We start from the raw sequence: 18174 nt of genomic DNA, 5'->3' as shown, positions 1-18174 counted from the left end.
GAATTTGTGTTTTTCCCTACCCCAGTGTTGGAGACACTGTGCCTAAGAATGCAGTTGATCTGCACAAGTGCACTTACTTATCCTCAGACTTCTGGAACTGCTGTTCCACGTATGTGGGCGTTAGTCCTTGACTGTCCCTCTGATTTTAAACCCCTGAAATGGGATGTGGAGCTGCCTGCCTAATTGTCTGGATGAAGGCAGTGAAAATTTGCACTGGATTAATTATTTACATGGGATCTAAGAAACATGCAAGAAAAGTAATAGAACTGGCACAGATGAAATATCTCATGGTCCAGATGAGGTGTGAAGACACTGTTTTCAGACTCCTCCCAAAGCAGTGTTTGAAATTCACTCTCTCAGTTCAGTTTTCCTACCTTCCCTTGTAGCAAAACAAGCTGGCTTAGACATCTTTTTAGGAGCATAAGAGTAGCCTCGTAAGAATTCATAATTATTTTTCATCTCTTGGGTTGAGATGCTGAGAAAAATAAACACATAGGGACTCTGTAACTTCTGAAGTGTTCTTTTTCCTTGCTGCAGTTCTGTCACTTACACTGAAGGATATTTTATATATATGGAAGCTGTCTGGTCAAATAAATTAAGTACTGTCCAGAAATTTAAAAAAAAAACCAAAAAAACCCAAAAAAAAAATGGAAAAAAGAACCAAGGTCAAGGTGAACTTAAGTTAAGCCAGGATGGGCTGTGGAAGCCCCAGCCAAACTTCATTAATTACCATAAGTTTCCAGATGGATAGTGAGGTTGAAGCAATAGGTACATTCTTGGAATTTTAAGAACAGAAGGAGCCACAGATTCATGACACACTCCTTTTTATGAAATACATTTTCTTCTATTTTGTAGACAGGGCATTGAAATTTCAATTATTTCAAGTGTTTTCAAGTTTATTCGCTTTGTGCCTCCAGAGAGACTCATTGCAGCAGACTAAACTATTCCTTCTTTATTTGCCTTTGGTTTTGTTTTGGGTTTTTTTCTTCATCAGAGAAAATCTAGTGTAATTTTATATTCTCTATCACTTCTAAGATCTGGAATTCTATTTCTTGGTTGAAAAAATATTAATCTCAAGCACTGCAGCGTGGTGACATGAGAATTTCTTAGATTTTTTTTTTTTCCTTTATATGACCCAAGACTGTCATACTTATTTTCTCAGCAGTAGATACACAGATGCTAGGTTTATCTGAAGCAGAAGAGTTCAATGTTTGCTTCAGGCACTACATCTGACTGAAATCTTCCACTTGTCTGTCATTCTTCTGCAGTGATTTTTGGCATTAAGGTGAAACGTATTAGTCAATTAACCCTTAAAGTAATTTACAGGAAACATTCTCTTTTTCCCTTAGGTGGGGAGGGACCCCTTACATGTGTGCTTCATATGTAAGTGACTTTATGCAATGATACATGTATCAGCTCAGTTCTGTACTTGCCTGAAGAGAATCAAACATTTATTCCCTGTGGATTATTTAAATTGTTGATTAAGTTTATTATAGGTTTAGCATAAAATTATAAATAATATGAATAATTATAAATACCATCATAACTCATAAGCTCATCATTATAAATCATAAGCTTGTCACAGAATTCATAAGTCAGTGTGGGATATGCAGTAGTATGAGCACTCGTGCAGATGCAAAATTTGACTTATCATTTCACTTAAGCATTAGCTCAGAGCTTCCACTATCTCACAATTAATATCAAAGTTTGTTGGGATCTTATTGTATGGCTTTGTAACATTTTCAAAAAGCCTTACTATCCCTTATGTGAATTTCCTCTGCTTTTGGGTGTTTTCTCACTGCCTCTTCCCTTTTATCTCATATTCCTTTCCAAAGTTATATGTATTACTAAAATCTGAAAATAATTTTAAAAGATAAACAGGAATCTCTTGTACATATGTCCGCTTTTGTCACTTCTTTTTTCAGCAATCACACAGCTCTAATTTTAGGAAAAGTGGCATTTTTACCATTGAAAAGGCTTAATTAGTTTGTGGCACTTAGCAGTGCCAAGATTATACTGTAATATGTTGTAATTCTAGTTCCATTCCTACTTTTTTCCCATTCCAACTTAATTCCAAATCTCAATTAGCCTTCTGCCAAAATCTTGACCTTGAGTAAGTTCTCTATTAGTCATCTGATTCACTTAAACTCTACTTTAAAAGGAGCTGTGCGTTTAACTAATCTACAGGATTCTTATTCTAGTTTTGATCACGGTACCTAATCTAAGAAACCTTTTACTAGTGGAAACTATATAGCACATTGTAAGTGATTTATAGAATGCTCATTCCATTTCCTCTCTGCCAAGGCTCCTTTCAGACTGCTCTAGCATTAAGTCAGAGCAAATTCCACCAAATTCATATATGATGAGATTCTCCATGGTATAACAAATATGGCAGAGAAAAGAGACTATATACAAGCTGCTTTATCCTAAATTTCTACTGTACCTTTTAAAGTGTTCTGCTTTTTTTTTAGTGTCAGTTTTGAAAATTCAGTCATGATATATATGCTTACAAAAGGTTTTCTCCAACAATGACATCTCAAAAAAAGACAACACATTTAAAGAATAAAGTTACCTTTATTTACCTGTAATTTTATTGCTAAGAGATTGAGAACTGAGTGACTCCTGGAGCAGAGCAGCAAACTCCACAGATGAAATTATATAGCGTTGTAAAGAACAAATTTATTAATACAAAATCAATAGGAATGAGTGCATCATAATTCATAAATTCACTAATTCCTAAACAGTAAATTTCCTTACGAATTCCCACAGAATGAAACATATGCGTTTAGAAAAGCAGTCACCTAAAGTTTGTCCAGATAACACAAAAAACCCTACAATTCAGAAAAAAACCCAAACCATAATCCTATAGTATTCATGGAAGAGGCTTGTTTTTGCATAGTTTACAGCCCAGAGGCTGCAGCATTGGTTTTCAGCTTAACACTAGATATCAGTTATCACTGGTATGTTTCAAATGTAACAAAGCTTTTTAATGAACTGTCTTGAGAATTATATTGTTTGCCTAAATTATTAGCAGAGACCATGTTGTGTTCCTTCTGATGGTCCTGAGGCAACATGAACTATGCCCTTAAGTTGAAGTGTACAATTTGCCTTCACCCATTCTAATACTGTAGTATGTCATAATCAAAATAGGGCTTGTCTTAAAATAACTTGAGTTATCAGTCACTATTTTGCTTCCAGATGGCTTGAGCCCAGAAGATTTTATATTTACTGACCATGTTCTTGGTTTCCCTTTTTCATATGCTCTACTGTAAGCATTTCATTAAGATTCCTGGTGCTGAATATGACTATCAAAGTTATTGCTGTGTAATGGATGAACACAGAATATGCAGACAAACTGATTCATACATTCTTAATCACATTAGGTCTCACCTAATGTTTCGACTCTGCATTTTAACCTTTGAATTCCACAGCAGGCAAGAGCAAAAACTAATTTCATATGGCAGAGCTAAATAACTTGAGATGCCCCAGCAGCAGCTCCTTTTCTCATAGTTCTCATAGAACATTTAACATTCTATCTCAAAGTACAAGAGGACTGAAACATCAGATTTGAAAATTTTTAAAAAAAATGTCAAAAGTCTGCTTAAAAAAACCACCACAGTAAACTTAGAAACTCATTTATACAGAATGCTAATACATTTCTTAATGCTCTCCATTTGTTATATAAATACCTTTTACAGTAAGTGCCAGGGTGTCTACTTTATCTGTTAAGCACTGTTGTATCCATCCCCCACCAAGCCTATCTGCATGAGCTGACTGAAAATGCAGAAAGTGGGCACCTTATTATCTACACAGACAGTAGGAGAGTGTTAAACACTTCACAAAGGGCAATCCAGAAGGCCACATTTTGCACAGAGAACCATCTAGCCAGCAAGAATGCTAAGCACAAATAAATCCTCCTTTTCTCCAAAGCTTCTGAATGTAGTGTCATCGATTGAGGAAGGGGTTTGAAACATCCTCTATGCTGAGTCTTGGTGATGTACAAACATAGAAGGAAGTCATCAAAATGCAAAGGCTGGAATTTGCACGACAAAAGAGCCTTGTTCATGAATATGTAGGAACCTGTGCAAACTCAGGCTTGCACATGCACACACAGAGCATTGCAGAAGCATAAAGGGGCACGGTTTTAAACATTTGTGGGCTTTATTTGTTAACAGGAACTGTGGTTCCTCAGCTTCAGCTGGCACATAGGTTTATTCCAAAAGTCATTTTAGTGTCTGAACAGTTGTCTCTTGTGTATCACACATGAAATACTGCAATGGAAGTGTTATTTGTCTCTCAGTCTTGGGACTTGATTATACTTGAATTGAGTTGAACATAGCACGAGTGCCAGTCACTGTTCATGAGCTAAGAAAGCTCCTTTAGCAGGCTGGCCTTGGAAGGTTTGCCTGAGAGCTGCCTAATTCTCCCTGTTCTTTCAGATACTGGTAATTCATTGTTCTCACCAAAGAACAAACTCACTTGATAAATACCTATTTCTTTTCTAAGATATAGTTTTTCTGGAGGATAACTGGTAAATTCTTTGCTTCAATGGAATGGTTTTGGCCTTCACAGTCATTCATAGAGATAGCAGTTCCAGAAATACTTTTATATTCTGGATATAGCAATAGTGTGAGAGTAGAAACGCTGGTGTGGAAATTTCTAGGAAATGGTATTTCATTAGTGAGTTAAATGCCATTAGCTGACAGAAGACATGAAGGCACAGACCCCAATTGCTGTGTACAATCAAAATCATTTATTGTGTGGTTTACTACACTTATATAGTACCCCAATATCTATTAATTTATCTAAAATTTGCACCTCAAAGTGCTCTTTCTACTAGCATAAAACCTCATCTACCTGTTCCCACCAGAGGCACCTGGTACCAGGACATAACATTGTCCAGATGGCAAATTCCTTAGGTTATTTACAGCTCTTTGTCCTTCGTCAGGGTCAGTGAGTGCCAGGGAATTCACAACACTCTATCCCATGCAGGCCTGTTCCTCTGCTGTTCTCCTACAATTAGCAACAGAGCTTTATATGTATGTATATTGTGTATATACACACATTTCCCAACTAACTTAAATATGTGATGTCAATGTACCCAGGACTGTGTTGGAATGTGTGAATAACTGCAGAGGTTACAGACTTTTAATTTTTTTTTCCATTGCTGTAGTTCTTTACAAATTTTCTTTGCATAAATCACACAGCAGTCATGAAGGTAATCAACATTTTCAACCATTACTTTAATTATTTATTATTTCCATTAATTATGTAAGAAATAGAAAAACAAATTCTGCTCCTGTGTAAAAAGCTATGGGTTAAAAAAAACCAAGACAATAATATTAAAAGTAAACTAATGTGGAGTCTGCAATCATTTGCTTCTTGTGTTAAAATGACTTTTTGTTTTTAGTTTTATGGCCATACAAATCACAAAATACCTAGGATATTTTGGGTCAGACATTTAAAACATGCTAAATAGCTGACACAGATTCTTCACCACTTCTCAACAGCTGCTTCCTTAATGAAAGCCAAGTTAGATTTTGTGCTAAGGCAAATACACATGCAAATATGTTTAAAGACATGATAATATAATATGTGTTCTCCCCAAAATAGGCATATAACTAAAGAGGAAGACCTGAAAAAACTACCAAATTGACCATTCATGAGTAATTTATTTAATTTTTTAGGCAGTGGTGGTATATGTTGATTGAATACAAAGCCATGTGAATTTTTGTTCTCACAAAGCTTTCTACTAAAAACAAGTCTATAATTGAAAACCATGTCACAGCCCTCCTAATATTATCATACTTTATGTCCCCCTTGAGTATTTTACTGCATCTCCATGTCCTTTCACTCTAATTTAAATTAAGTAAAGAACTATCAAAATATTGTCACACAGGGGAAATGAAGAGCAATTCACAGGCAGTGCTTGCTCAGTAGCATTCTAGAAAGTCAGGCCATTTTTGAGGTGTGTTTGACTGGTCCTGCAGGCTCCTTTAATCTTCCACTAATTTATAGAGTACCAAAGAAAGGTCTGTCCCTTAGCCCCTGTTAAAGGAAATGCTGTTAGCTACTGTGTCCCTCCTCATAGTACTTCTTGGCCATCGTGGTAAGTTATTACTATTATCGCACTATTAATAATGCTGTACTCTGTGGTGTGTGATTTATTTCTGCTGTGAGTAGTCATTTGTCACATATTTTCTAAAAAGCTTCCATCTTATTAGAAAGAGGGGAGAGAGAGGCAGCAACTAATGGAATCCCTCAATCTCAGCGGCTCCAAAGATCATTTGATCTTTCTGACTTTTTGGAAGAAAACTCAATACAGTGCTGTAATTCACTGAGATGCTTCATCTACTTGATTATCCTGCCAGGGGCTGAAAATTCAGATGTAACGTTGTACTCCTGCACTCACATGGCTTGCTTGAACCTGTGCAACAAAACAGATTTTTTACTTTTGTTTGGGGTTTTTTTGTTGGGTTTTTTTTTTTAATTTTCTTTCTAACTTGGAAAATATCCCCCTTTAAAATGATACTTTAAATGAGATACACTCTGTGATACACTTTTTTAAAACAGTATTTTGGGATGAATGACAGGAGATACTTCAGTTTCTTGAAACATGCTATTATGGCTGAAATTTCATTAAGGTGCCTACAAAAGTAAATAACAATTGTCATCACTTATTGCAAACTGCACTTATTATTTTTATGCAGTAGTTAAAACCTAAAAAAAAAAAAAAATTGAGAGTCCCTGACTATAAGTATCATTTACTGTCAGGAATGGGATTCAAGAAAACTTCATAGTCTTGGTGATGATTCAGTGGAAGACCCTGAAGTTCTTTCAGATGATGACTGAGAGTGTCAAATCTTTATTTAATATAAGAAAAGGTTGGATCATCTGTATTTCTGGTGGTTTATTTGTCTAAGAGTACTGTCACTGTCACCAGAGGCTAAAGAGTGGCAGAAGAAATGCAAACTACAGTGGTCTGGAGGAGACCAGGGCATGAGTGTGCTAGAGATGCTTGGTACACATTTTGGCCTGCAAGTGGACCAGTTTGCTGAGTCTAAAAAACCAGAAGAGATTGATGAAAATAGGAGGGAAGGGTTTTGCTGCAGGAGGACAGAATGGGATAGGCACATGGAGTAGGAGGAGATAGGAATGTAGTGGTAAAATACATGGTAACACAGAAATAGACAGGGAGGGAGTTATCAGTAAAAGGAAAAAGTAGCTGGTATTCTGATGAAACACCATAGAAGCTTTTGGGATAGGTGCAGTACTTTAGGAACAGCATCTAATCAGGTGTGGAAAATCTGAGCAAAAAGCGGCAAGAAGAGGTTGGCAAGGAAAAGTGCTTTTCATTGGCAAATGTTGACAGCACCATCTCAAATATTTCATTTCACAGGTACTTTGCCTTTTTATGGGACATTTTTTAAGCCCCATTGGACCAGTTTGTCAGAGAAAAAAAAAAAAAATTTGTATGATTAACTATCAGCCTTAGAAGTGCAGATGAAATGGAGGGCAGCCAAGAAAAAAGTGTTCAGTGCATGTGGTAGTGCCAAATAGCTGGTGAAAAGGACCATCAGATAAATTAGAGCAGGAATAGTAATACACAGATGTAGAAATGTATATTAGCATTTATCTTGAGACTAATATTCTGTTCATGAAGGATACCTATAATATGAATGTTCCAGAGTGAAAAAATGGAGAAAGACTTTCTACCTAGGGTACTCTGAATGGTTTCAATAGCATGGGTGAAATAGCCACAAACCTGCTCAATATATTTGTGTAAAAATCCAGGGAATACAGGATCATGTTTTGCTGCATAAGAACTATTTCTGGATAAGAATATCCACTATAAATATGATTCTGTACATAAAGGATATTCACCCTTCTGCTACCTATAGTGCTTCTTTCTTGGATAGCTACATATAAATGTTTGATGAAGCCAGTAGGTATTGTACCTATAGTTCATGGACTTTTTTTAAAGCTGGCATACAGAATCATGGACAGAAAGGATTGATACATTCCAGTGTTCAGAGCACTTCCATGACTCTTATAAATTTCTTATAAAAAAATGACTAAGGCAGCATATAACAGCAGATGCCTAAATTCTGAAATATTGAAGTAGATGAGTAAGCTCCAGTGTAAAAGTAGCTTTTTAGTGCTTTTCCACAGCAAAGATGATTGCTTTTTTTCATTTGACTTTATAACAATGCTTCAAGTTCCCTGGGAAGAGAGCAGGCCTGCTGTGCTTAAACATTTTATGCATTAGAGAAGATGTATTTGATACTTTTAGATTTTACTATCCCATTTTTGTTGCTTTGTCTTTGTTTTTCCCCTCCTCTGGTGGACTTGTCAAGGTGCATTTCTTGTCAATTAGTAGCATCCCGTGCTGTGCCAAAAAATAGTCTGAGGGAATAGTCATCCAGGACATGTGGTTGCACATGCACACGATGGCCACGGGTCTTCTCATTGTTACTTAAACCTTTTTGTTTTAAGCAAAACCTCACTAAAGACAGTGTAAAATGTGTCTATCCAATACAGCATCAGTAGTTTCACAGAGAACTCAGAAAAGATACAGAGCTTAGAGAACCTACTCAGTGTATCATTGCTGTTATTTTGTGATGTTATTATTGCACGTCCAGTTTTCCACCAAAGGCATTGTTTGAATGCTTGTCTATGTGGATGTTTAGTTAAAGTTCAGAAGAGAAACATATTTTCAGTTCTTACTGTCAGCACCTGAGAAATACAGCTGGTTTGGGTTTTTTTTTCCTTTTAACAAATCCCTACCTTGTCTCCTCCCTGCCAGTTTTAAAATTAGTGTTGATGAGTCCTTGGATATCATGATCATATGTTAATTACTCATTAGTGTATGTACATAGCATGGTGAGTGTCTCTGAACAATCCTGTGTGCCCTTAATATTTCCATATGAATTTCTGAAAATTCCTCTGTGACCACAGTGGTCACAGAAGTTGATGACATACCTTGAAGATGGAGACTGTGACATTGAAAGCAGACAGCAGTGCTTCAATCCCCATGACAATAACATCAGAGTGTACAGAGAGTTTCAGACAGTGACTGACCACGAACACCTTAAGCAGTCCAAACCATTTTTGATCATACATTTAAAAGGAGGGGAGAGGGCAAAGGGGAAGAGATACATGACATGAAGCTTGAAATGCTCAGTGTGTGCCCTTCATCATTTTTTTGCACTTTGAGTATGCCACTTTTAAAAGTGAGAGAGTGAAGCATTAGTTTTCCATAAACTGGGAAAGCTGGCATTTTGAATACATAACAGTTGAGGGTCACTGGTTCACTTTTTTTCCTGGTTCTGTGGTTCTAAACCTGGTTCAACATTAGTTCATCAAGAATTTTTACGTCTGTTGTCTTCATAAGATACATCCAACAAAAATGTTAATTGTGTTCACTCCTGTTCAGACTTCCAGAAATTTTGCCTCCTCTTCTTAAGTAGATACTATCTTATACTTTGATCAAAATGCAAGAAATATCTGTTTCCTATGCTTACTGTCAAATTAAAAAAGAGAGTAATGATACAAACACAGTATCTGCTGCATCATGGTAGGTGTAATGGGTTTCCAGCAGTGTTCAATACAAATATGGGAGGCATTATAGAACAAATCCTCTTGTTTAAATTTGGTCCTGTGTTAAATTCTTAATGCCATATTTGTTGAGATATGCAGATGCAATTTTTTTTTATTCATTATTTTTAGTTTAGTTTTTCATGATTAATTACTCCCAAGTATTGCTGGCACATGTATACAGTAATGTCCAATGACATCATTTCTGAGCTCTCCAAATTCCTCAACTAATTAAGTCAAAGGAACATACATTTTTGCAAATAGTTTCCTTCACTATTAATATCTTTTAGCTGTCAAATGCCTCCTAAAAAACTCTTCACTTCCTGAGTGAGGATCCAATAAGTTTAGATCTGTGTGATGTGTTCAGAATTAATTCTGATTCTAGCAATCAGCATCTAAAAGGATTTCCATTTGCCACACAGTGGGCAAGTGTAGTGAAATGAGGCAACCAGGTGCCACTAATTGCCAGGGAGTGAGAATGAGCCTGTGCTTCAGGACTCACCTTTCATTGGCCCCCTGGTCCTGCTCATGCACAGTGGGGGCCTGCCCTAATCAGGCACAGGTGGGCTTGACACAAGCTCATGCTCACTCCCTGGCAATTAGTGGCACCTGGTTGCCTCATTTCACTACAGGCAAGGATTAGTCCTAAACATAACAGTGACTTTAGGGCTTCAAAAGGGAAAAACAAAACAAAAAAAACAAAAAAAGTATTAGAAAAAAAGATCCTGGTGTACTAAGTTTTGTTGCTTCGATTCTAGCAAGTAGTGATGCTCTGAATCTATTCTTACACTATCATTTATTTTAAGTAGTAATGGCCTTATTTGGGCTTTATATCTAACTTTTTTATATTTATCAAAGTCAATGTTAATCATTTAGAAAAATAACACATCACCTGTGTTGTGCTACTCAAGACAGGAAGAGGAACCGAGCAATACTGCTGTGGGATGTGTTTGTGTTCACTGCAGAATAACAGCTATTAACAAGGTGGCAGAAGTCCTGTGGCAAACATCTGCATTTGAATATGGTACCAGCTTTCAAGACTTAGAATCACAGAACCATAGAATTGTTCACGATGGAAAAGACCTTCAAGGTCATCTAGTCTAACCCTGTCCTAATCCTATTACCCTATTCCTGATGACCCACCACTAAACCATGTCCCCAGGCACCACATCCAGACAATTTTTAAACACAATTAGGGATGAAGGCTCAACCACCTCCCTGAGGAGCCTGTGCTAGGGCTTAACAACCCTTTCTGTAAAAAAAGGTTCTCCTGATATACAACCTAAACCTCCCCTGACACAACTTGAGTCCATTTCCCCCTGTCCTGTCATCTGTCACCAGTTCCACTTGGAACTTACATTCCTCTCATCCAAATGAGAGATGAAAAGAATAGCTAAACCTTGATGAGTTAAAAGGTTAATATAAAAATTTAGCTATTTGTAGTCTTTGCAATCTCTTTCTTTTTCTCAGCCCAGTGTTTCTCATCATTCTGTTTGTTGCATAGCCAACCATAACTGCAACTTCTGTGGTAAAAGGATGGTGGTAATATATGAGCTCTTGGTTTATCTTTCATTCAGCTGCTAAGAACAGATACTTGTCCAAGACATTGCTAAACGGTATTTCATCATTATCAACAAGACCTGAGCTTTACAACATAGCAGAACTAACTAACCACATTTTCATGTTTGTCCTATTACTTAAACTGTCAAAAATGCAAATGTCTTGTGTATTTATGAGCACGTCAACAACTGTTTTTATTATCCTCTGTTTCTGATGAATTCCCTTTCTGTGAAGTATGAGATTATTTTTATTTTTTTACAGAAAATTTTTAGCATAAAGTAGATTGATTTGCAAATACATATGCATTAATTACCTACACTGTTTTCTTAAATAAGGTGAACTGAATAATTTGCACGTGCAATCTAGAATCCTTCTTATTTAGAGGTGTTAAAGAACAAACAGCACATTTCAATCTTTCTCATCAACATGCCTATATCATGGTTTATGAAACTATAAGCAAGAAGAGAGAAAAAATGTAGTGGTAGTAAAGTGTATGAGTTTCAACTTCTTAGACTCAAAAATATAATTTCTCACAAATATAATTGATTTTGTTTCTGGAGTCTAAGATATAGAAAACAGAGCCTCTGTCTAGCATTACAGGCACAGCATGTCTACCATTAGGAATGAGTATATTTCATAATTACATGTCAATCTCTACATTCTACCTTTTATGCATGATTCAATAAAGTCAGCTTTTCTGCTTTTCATACTGTAACTAGTGTTGAAAATTAGTTTCTATCTTAAATTCTGCAGCACTAGTATTATTTATTCTGATACATCAAAGTAGTTAATATTGCTAAGAACATTTTGATGAGAATAGATGGGAGAGCTTGGTAGCACCAAGTAAAAGTTGTATGAAACAAGTCCTGGACAGAATCCTCTTTTTTATCAAAACTGAACCTTAGGATAAATACTGAAATTATTTTTTTTTCCACTGTGTCTTATGATGGACAGGGGTAAACCCAGTTGAAATGAATTAGAGAATTACAGTGCTAGGAGACAATTGTTGATATAATTCTGAGAATGATGCAGCCTGCTTTCTGAAAACAAACAAAAAGTGGAAAGCATCTGCCATGCTGGAATGGATTAGTGTCCCTGAAGTTTTAGCAGTGTGATAAATGCCCCACTAGTCTAAATGTGCTGTCACAGAGGGCAGAGCAGAGAAAAACAATTGTAGAGGCAACACAGAAAATGAGAACAAAAAAGTATCCCAAGAGGCATAATTACCACTAGTACTGCACAGCAATCTCTCCTATCTGACAAAACAAATAAAAACGTGTTTTATGAGAAAATTGTTATTTATGTTATATTATACCACTTAAATTGTCATTTGGTTTTGGTCAGAAAACGAAATAATCTTATAATGAAAAAAGTCTATTCACACAGAAAGTCTGCCTTTTAAAATTTGTAGGGCAATTTACCTCTGTTCATAAAGACTACCAGAGTACCTATCAGACTAGCACAGAAATTTCTTTACCTAACTGCATATAATATCTTAAGAAGATGTGCAGCTATCACATGGGAAGTATTAAGGTGGAGAAGAACTGCTAAATTCTCTGAGTGATGGCATCCCAGCTGCCTCATCAGTCATGTCCACTCCATCCCTGAGCACTTTCCTTCTCAGAATTGCAAAATGTTGCCATAAATGGCCTTACTAGGAAAGCTGTTTTGATGCCATGAGGGATTGTTTAGCTCTTTTAGTTGAAAACACTGAGGATGACTCAAGAAATACAAAATCTGACCTTGAACAAGTCTTCAGGGCTAAGCTCCCTGATCGAATTACTGAGCCATATCAGAGATGTGGTGGTACTCCATGTTACATGTATTAACTCAGGCCACATTCAAGGAGACTCCACATGAAAGAAAGTTAATTTAAGATTAAGCACTACTATATATATCTCCTGAGTGTGTGCAAGAACAGTGAAAATTTACCCACCTCAGCTGAAGTGCAATAACATGACAATAAACATTATGGAGGAATGTCTATAGACAGCAATTAGTAGATATCATGTATAATTACTTTTTTGTATTTTATATTCTAGCTGGTAAATAACCATCATTAAGGGGAGCAGACACATGACTCATATATCAAATATTTGTCATTATTTTCTTCTCAGAACATGAAGTTATCAGGGCTTCAGTTTAACATTCCATATAAAGCTCTGAAATGGTGATGAGAAGGCAGGGTTAGTTACCTAACTTGCAGGGTTAGGTAAATGTTCACCTCAGGTACGAGCAGCAGGCCACACTCGTAAGATTGAAAGTCTGCTTTTTCTGGATGTTGCCCTCTGTATCACTGCTGTGCTTTCTGTTGATGATCTTCATTTCCCTTGCACCAATCTTTGATAGGACATTTCCCCCACTTTTACTGACCTTGGTCCAACTTCAGGTCCTTCTAACCACATCTGCTGTCAAAGTTTCACTACTCAGCTAATTACACTTTGTGCACATTTCAGCTTTTTATTATCTTCTCTGTTTCACCCATGGACCTTTCCTAGGTCCTATACATATCCTATTTATGTAGTCATCTTTTCTTCTTGTTGATTCCCCCACTAAATGTATCCTTTTTTTTTTTGCATGCTTTATTGTGAGGATTCTTATCAGCATTTTTTTATTTCTTCCTGGTTTTTTATCCTTTCAATGTAGTAGTTGACTTAAAATTTTATAAAATCATGGTTTATTTTTAAGTTGTTTTGATAAATATTGCTGGGTATGTAGGAAGCTTTTTACCTATATATGCCCCATTCACAAAGGGTTTATTTGCTTGTCTTGTGATTTTTTTTCGTTTTCTCAGATAAGAGTGGGAGGAAGCAAGCTAGCAAGGCTGGAATGAACAGAGAATTTGGACCCTCAGGGGAGCTTTGCATTTATGTCTTAGTGAGTTCTACAGGTTAGCTAGCTTGTCTTTCTTGTATGCTGTGTGAAATGTCCTTGCACAGAAAGAAAAAACAGGATTTCTGCCAAAAAGACTTAGCTCAAGTTGAGGAAACAACAAACAAGGAAAGACCAAAAGTTAGAGATATCCACAATAGATACAGTGTTTGTGTATCTCATCTGATTGGCTAATTAAATTGCAGACAAAACTGCTAGTTTACACCACTTTTTGGAAAATCAAAGCTGTAGAATACAAGAAATTAGTGGCTTAGTTCAGAGTTAAATATTGCATACCCATTATTTCTTTCCTGACTGGCAGCCCCAGCTTCAAAGCTGAAAAGAAAGGCCATTTTTTTATTCGCCAGTCATCCTGTGACAGCTACATGTTCTGGTCCCATAAGCAGCAGCATCTTCAGCCTACAGGAAATAAGCATTACCTAATTTCTGGGCCCTCTAGTATGTGAGAAAACAATTCAAATTAACACAAATTAACACAAATTAAGTGCAGAGTAAACAACAGAAATCGTACCCAGTTTGGTACTGGTAACTTTTAGCCCTCTGATTACTGGAAAATACCTATTCATTATCATTTTTATTTACAATTTAAAGTCCACTTTTATTCAAAGGACTAGAAATGCTAAACTATGCTAGTAATTATTTATTATGTTTTTGTCATTATATTTTAGTTATTAGCTATAGTTATTAATAGTAATCAGTTATTAAGAGTAAAAATTTTATTAATATTTTTCAGTGCCAATTTGAGAGTGTTTACTATTTCATTTAGTAATTTGTGTGTAGTAGTATATACTTTTGAGTAATAAATATAAAATCAGCCTTTATTTCTTTAATGATTAATTACTTGTGGGAAAAAAACAATACAAATCCATTTTAAAAATTGTTCATATATATGAAGAACTGAAAATTTTTGAGTTACAGTCATCATTTATCCTTTATTTTAGAAGTAGAACTTGGAGCAAATAATTGTTTCTGAAAGCATCTGCTTTCTGACAGCCTTTGTTATTGTGAAGATGCTTTTTGCCCTTAACCAAAATAATGGAATGAGTCTGAGATATCAAATTCTTGTCCTCTCAGACAGCTGCTGAATATTGTACTGTTAAACTTTTCAAGTATTTCAACCATGACATGAGAGCATGAGCCTCTATTTGCAAAGAAGCAGCATATGTAAATGGTGTTCAGATCAAGTCAACAGTTTCCTTTTTGAAAGGAATTTTACAAGGTTAATGTATCTTATTCATTGTGCTCTAAAAGGCTGGTGTTCCTGTAGTGAGCAGAGTTAGTGAGAAATCATTTTGTGACATTGGCAAATGTTAAAAAAAAAATGTAGCAATACTGGTGTGTAAATATCTTTGGCTCGAACAGAAGCCCTGATTTTGAGTAAATGCAAGAACTTCCACTGTTGATCTCTGCATTCAGTTTGTCTGACACCACAAGTTTAGCTCTTACCTTCAGTCAACTAACAATGGTGATTGTGAAAAGGCATGTGCAGTATTTTAAGAAGTAAAAAAACCCCACGATTTGCAACACTGCTTAACTAGTGATTATCTGCCTCATTATATCATTCTGTAATGCCACAGAAAAAAAATGCCATTTCCTATTTCAGTCAAAGCATTTCATACATTTTAATGTATTGAATCCTGAAATATCCTGAAACATAGGTTAATGGTATCCCTGTTTTAAAGTTGGGAAATGCAGAAATAGAGAAGCTAACATCAGCATTTCTCAAGCATCTGCAGACTGTTAAGTCTCTCATCAAAAAATTCAAGTACAAAAAAATCACTTAATTTTTTTGACAGTGAAGGTCATACTGAGTTGGTTGAAGTGCACTACAAAACTGTGAGACTGACACGAAAAGAAGAGGCCCACACCTTTCTTTTCTTGTTTCTTTTAAGTATTTGAGGAAATGTATAAATTCTGAAGGTGCCATTAAATTGACATAAAGTTATAATTAAGGTTTTGTTTACTACTATCAAAAATGCAGAAAACTATTTTGCAGAAAAGCAAAACCAGTTTATTTGTTCTGCTGAGTATGTTTTGACTGTAGATAGAACAAGAAGTGTTTCAGCTCATGGGCTTTTCCATTTCCCCTGACCAGATAAGTGAAGGTCCTCTGTTTTTTGGCAAAACTCTTAAGCTTAGGAGAGAGCACACTTACCCCTTTCCCTGTCCCCATCTCCATCATGTTTAGGTGTGCTTATATTTTAGTTTGTGTTTTCTTGTTCTACAAAGGCTCAAACTAATCTTAAAACATGCTGCAGCTTTTGGTGTCATAACTAGAACAGAACAGAACAGAAAATAGAAGAGACTAAACTAGAAGAGACTAGAAGGTCTAAACTCAGCTTTTCATCTGAGTAAAGCCATAACATCCTGAGGAGATGAACAGGAAAACTTCAATATGACAAAGGGAATAATCTCCTTGTTAAACAGCTTACTAATAACAAGCTTACATGGAAAAAAAGAAAGATTTATTCTAACTATTCTTGCTTTTACAGAACTCAGACGCCTGAGATAGCAGTTGTTTCGTTCTTGGGGCCGTTAAGTCCTGTTAAACTTAAAAGCAAGTTAGGGGAATTCAGCACTTCAAAACTGGTGCCCCTACCTCCAGTTCTGAGCAGCTTTATGCATATCATCCATCAAAAGAGAGGGAAGCCCACAACCCAGACTCAGGGAAGCTGCCCTGAGTGGCTTTCTGAGGTTGGTGTGACTTCTCCTCCATGACCACCCAATGCAGATGAGATGCAGGATCCCACAGCACCATCCCCGGGTTCCTCCACCCAAGCATACCCAGGTGGTACAGACCCTGATCTTATCAGGAGTGGTGGTGGCTAAAAGTTTTTTTCAGTCAAAACAAGCAGCAGCTTAACTCCTGAATCTTAATCGTGCCCTGTTGCCTGCTTCCTTGTTTTTATCCCTGTTGGATTTTTCATCCTCTGAAACCAACAAAAAAGATCATATTTTGTTGCAGTTTCTGAACCCTCGTCATTTTTTCCAGACTTTCCATTTCACGCTGTTTGAATTTTATTAAGATCTCTTTACACAAAAGCAGAGTAACCAGCTATATGATGCCCTGAGGGATCTGAAAAGCTGTTGCCATAACGTTGCAAAACTCTGGAGACGTTTTATGTCTACCAGAAGCTCTTTGGAGAATTGTGGTTAAGGATATAAAGTACCTTCAATGTTTACAGCAGGGATCTTGAGCTCTGTTGGAATTTAATAAAAAAGCTTTTTTTAAAAATCTGTTAATTGACACACCATATTAATACAAATTAAATAACACCAGATTGTATTTTCTCTACATCTTGAGATGGGGAAGACTAGGTTTATTCCAGAATTCAGATAATATCAGGAAGCATCCATTCTTAAGACTATGACATTCTTTTCAACACTTCAGTTGATCATTAGCAATTATTTTCACCATGTATTTTCCAGAAGCAAGTCTGTTTTATCTATTTCTGCCTCAAATACTTCCTATTAGAAAAATGTGCCCATTTTTCTAAAATGCTTTGTAATTTGCAGGCTTTCTGGAGCCATTCTGAAGCTGCTGGGTTATTAAAATACAAACAAACAAACAGATAATAATTTAAACAAAATAATGTAAACAAAACATTAAAGAAATCTAGTATTTTAAGGCATCAAAAATCTTTCTGTTGTTGAAGAATGTTATGCAGTGATGACTCAAGCCAACAATTTCTTTCATCACAGATAACTGAAAATCTTTACAAGAAGTACCAGATAAAAAGGATATTTCAACTCAGTTTCTGAAATTGCAAGAAGACTTCTATAAAAATACAGAAATCAGACACTGATAACATAATGAAACTAGTAATATAAATCAGTTGTATTGCACCAGTTTAACAGAATATATATCCTTGAACTAACAGTCACTCCATAATCTAACATTATTTCCTCTCTATCTATATTTCCCAGCCCTCTTTCTCTTTGGATTTATTGTATACCATTCTTCTTTCTCAGAGTAATGTCACAGCAATATCACAAATAAGAATAATAGCAGTTGCTCTCACAAAAGAAGAAAGTAAATTTTATTTCTGGGTTCATTTTTTTTTTCACTATTTAATCTTCTTATACTACAGAAATGCTGTTGCTATAGTCAAATAGACCGAATGG

At 36.0% G+C, this 18174-nt stretch overlaps 1 protein-coding gene across 1 annotated transcript in view; it reads left to right on the top strand.

Annotated features, from left to right (window-relative positions):
- DOK6 (docking protein 6) overlaps positions 1-18174 on the top strand; it is a 243745-nt gene that overhangs the window by 162379 nt on the left and 63192 nt on the right. The gene's annotated exons all lie outside the window — the stretch shown is intronic.

This window comes from Calypte anna, chromosome 2, assembly GCF_003957555.1.
Source record: "Calypte anna isolate BGI_N300 chromosome 2, bCalAnn1_v1.p, whole genome shotgun sequence".
Taxonomy (NCBI): Eukaryota; Metazoa; Chordata; class Aves; order Apodiformes; family Trochilidae; genus Calypte; species Calypte anna.
This window is presented reverse-complemented; position numbering and strand designations above follow the sequence as displayed.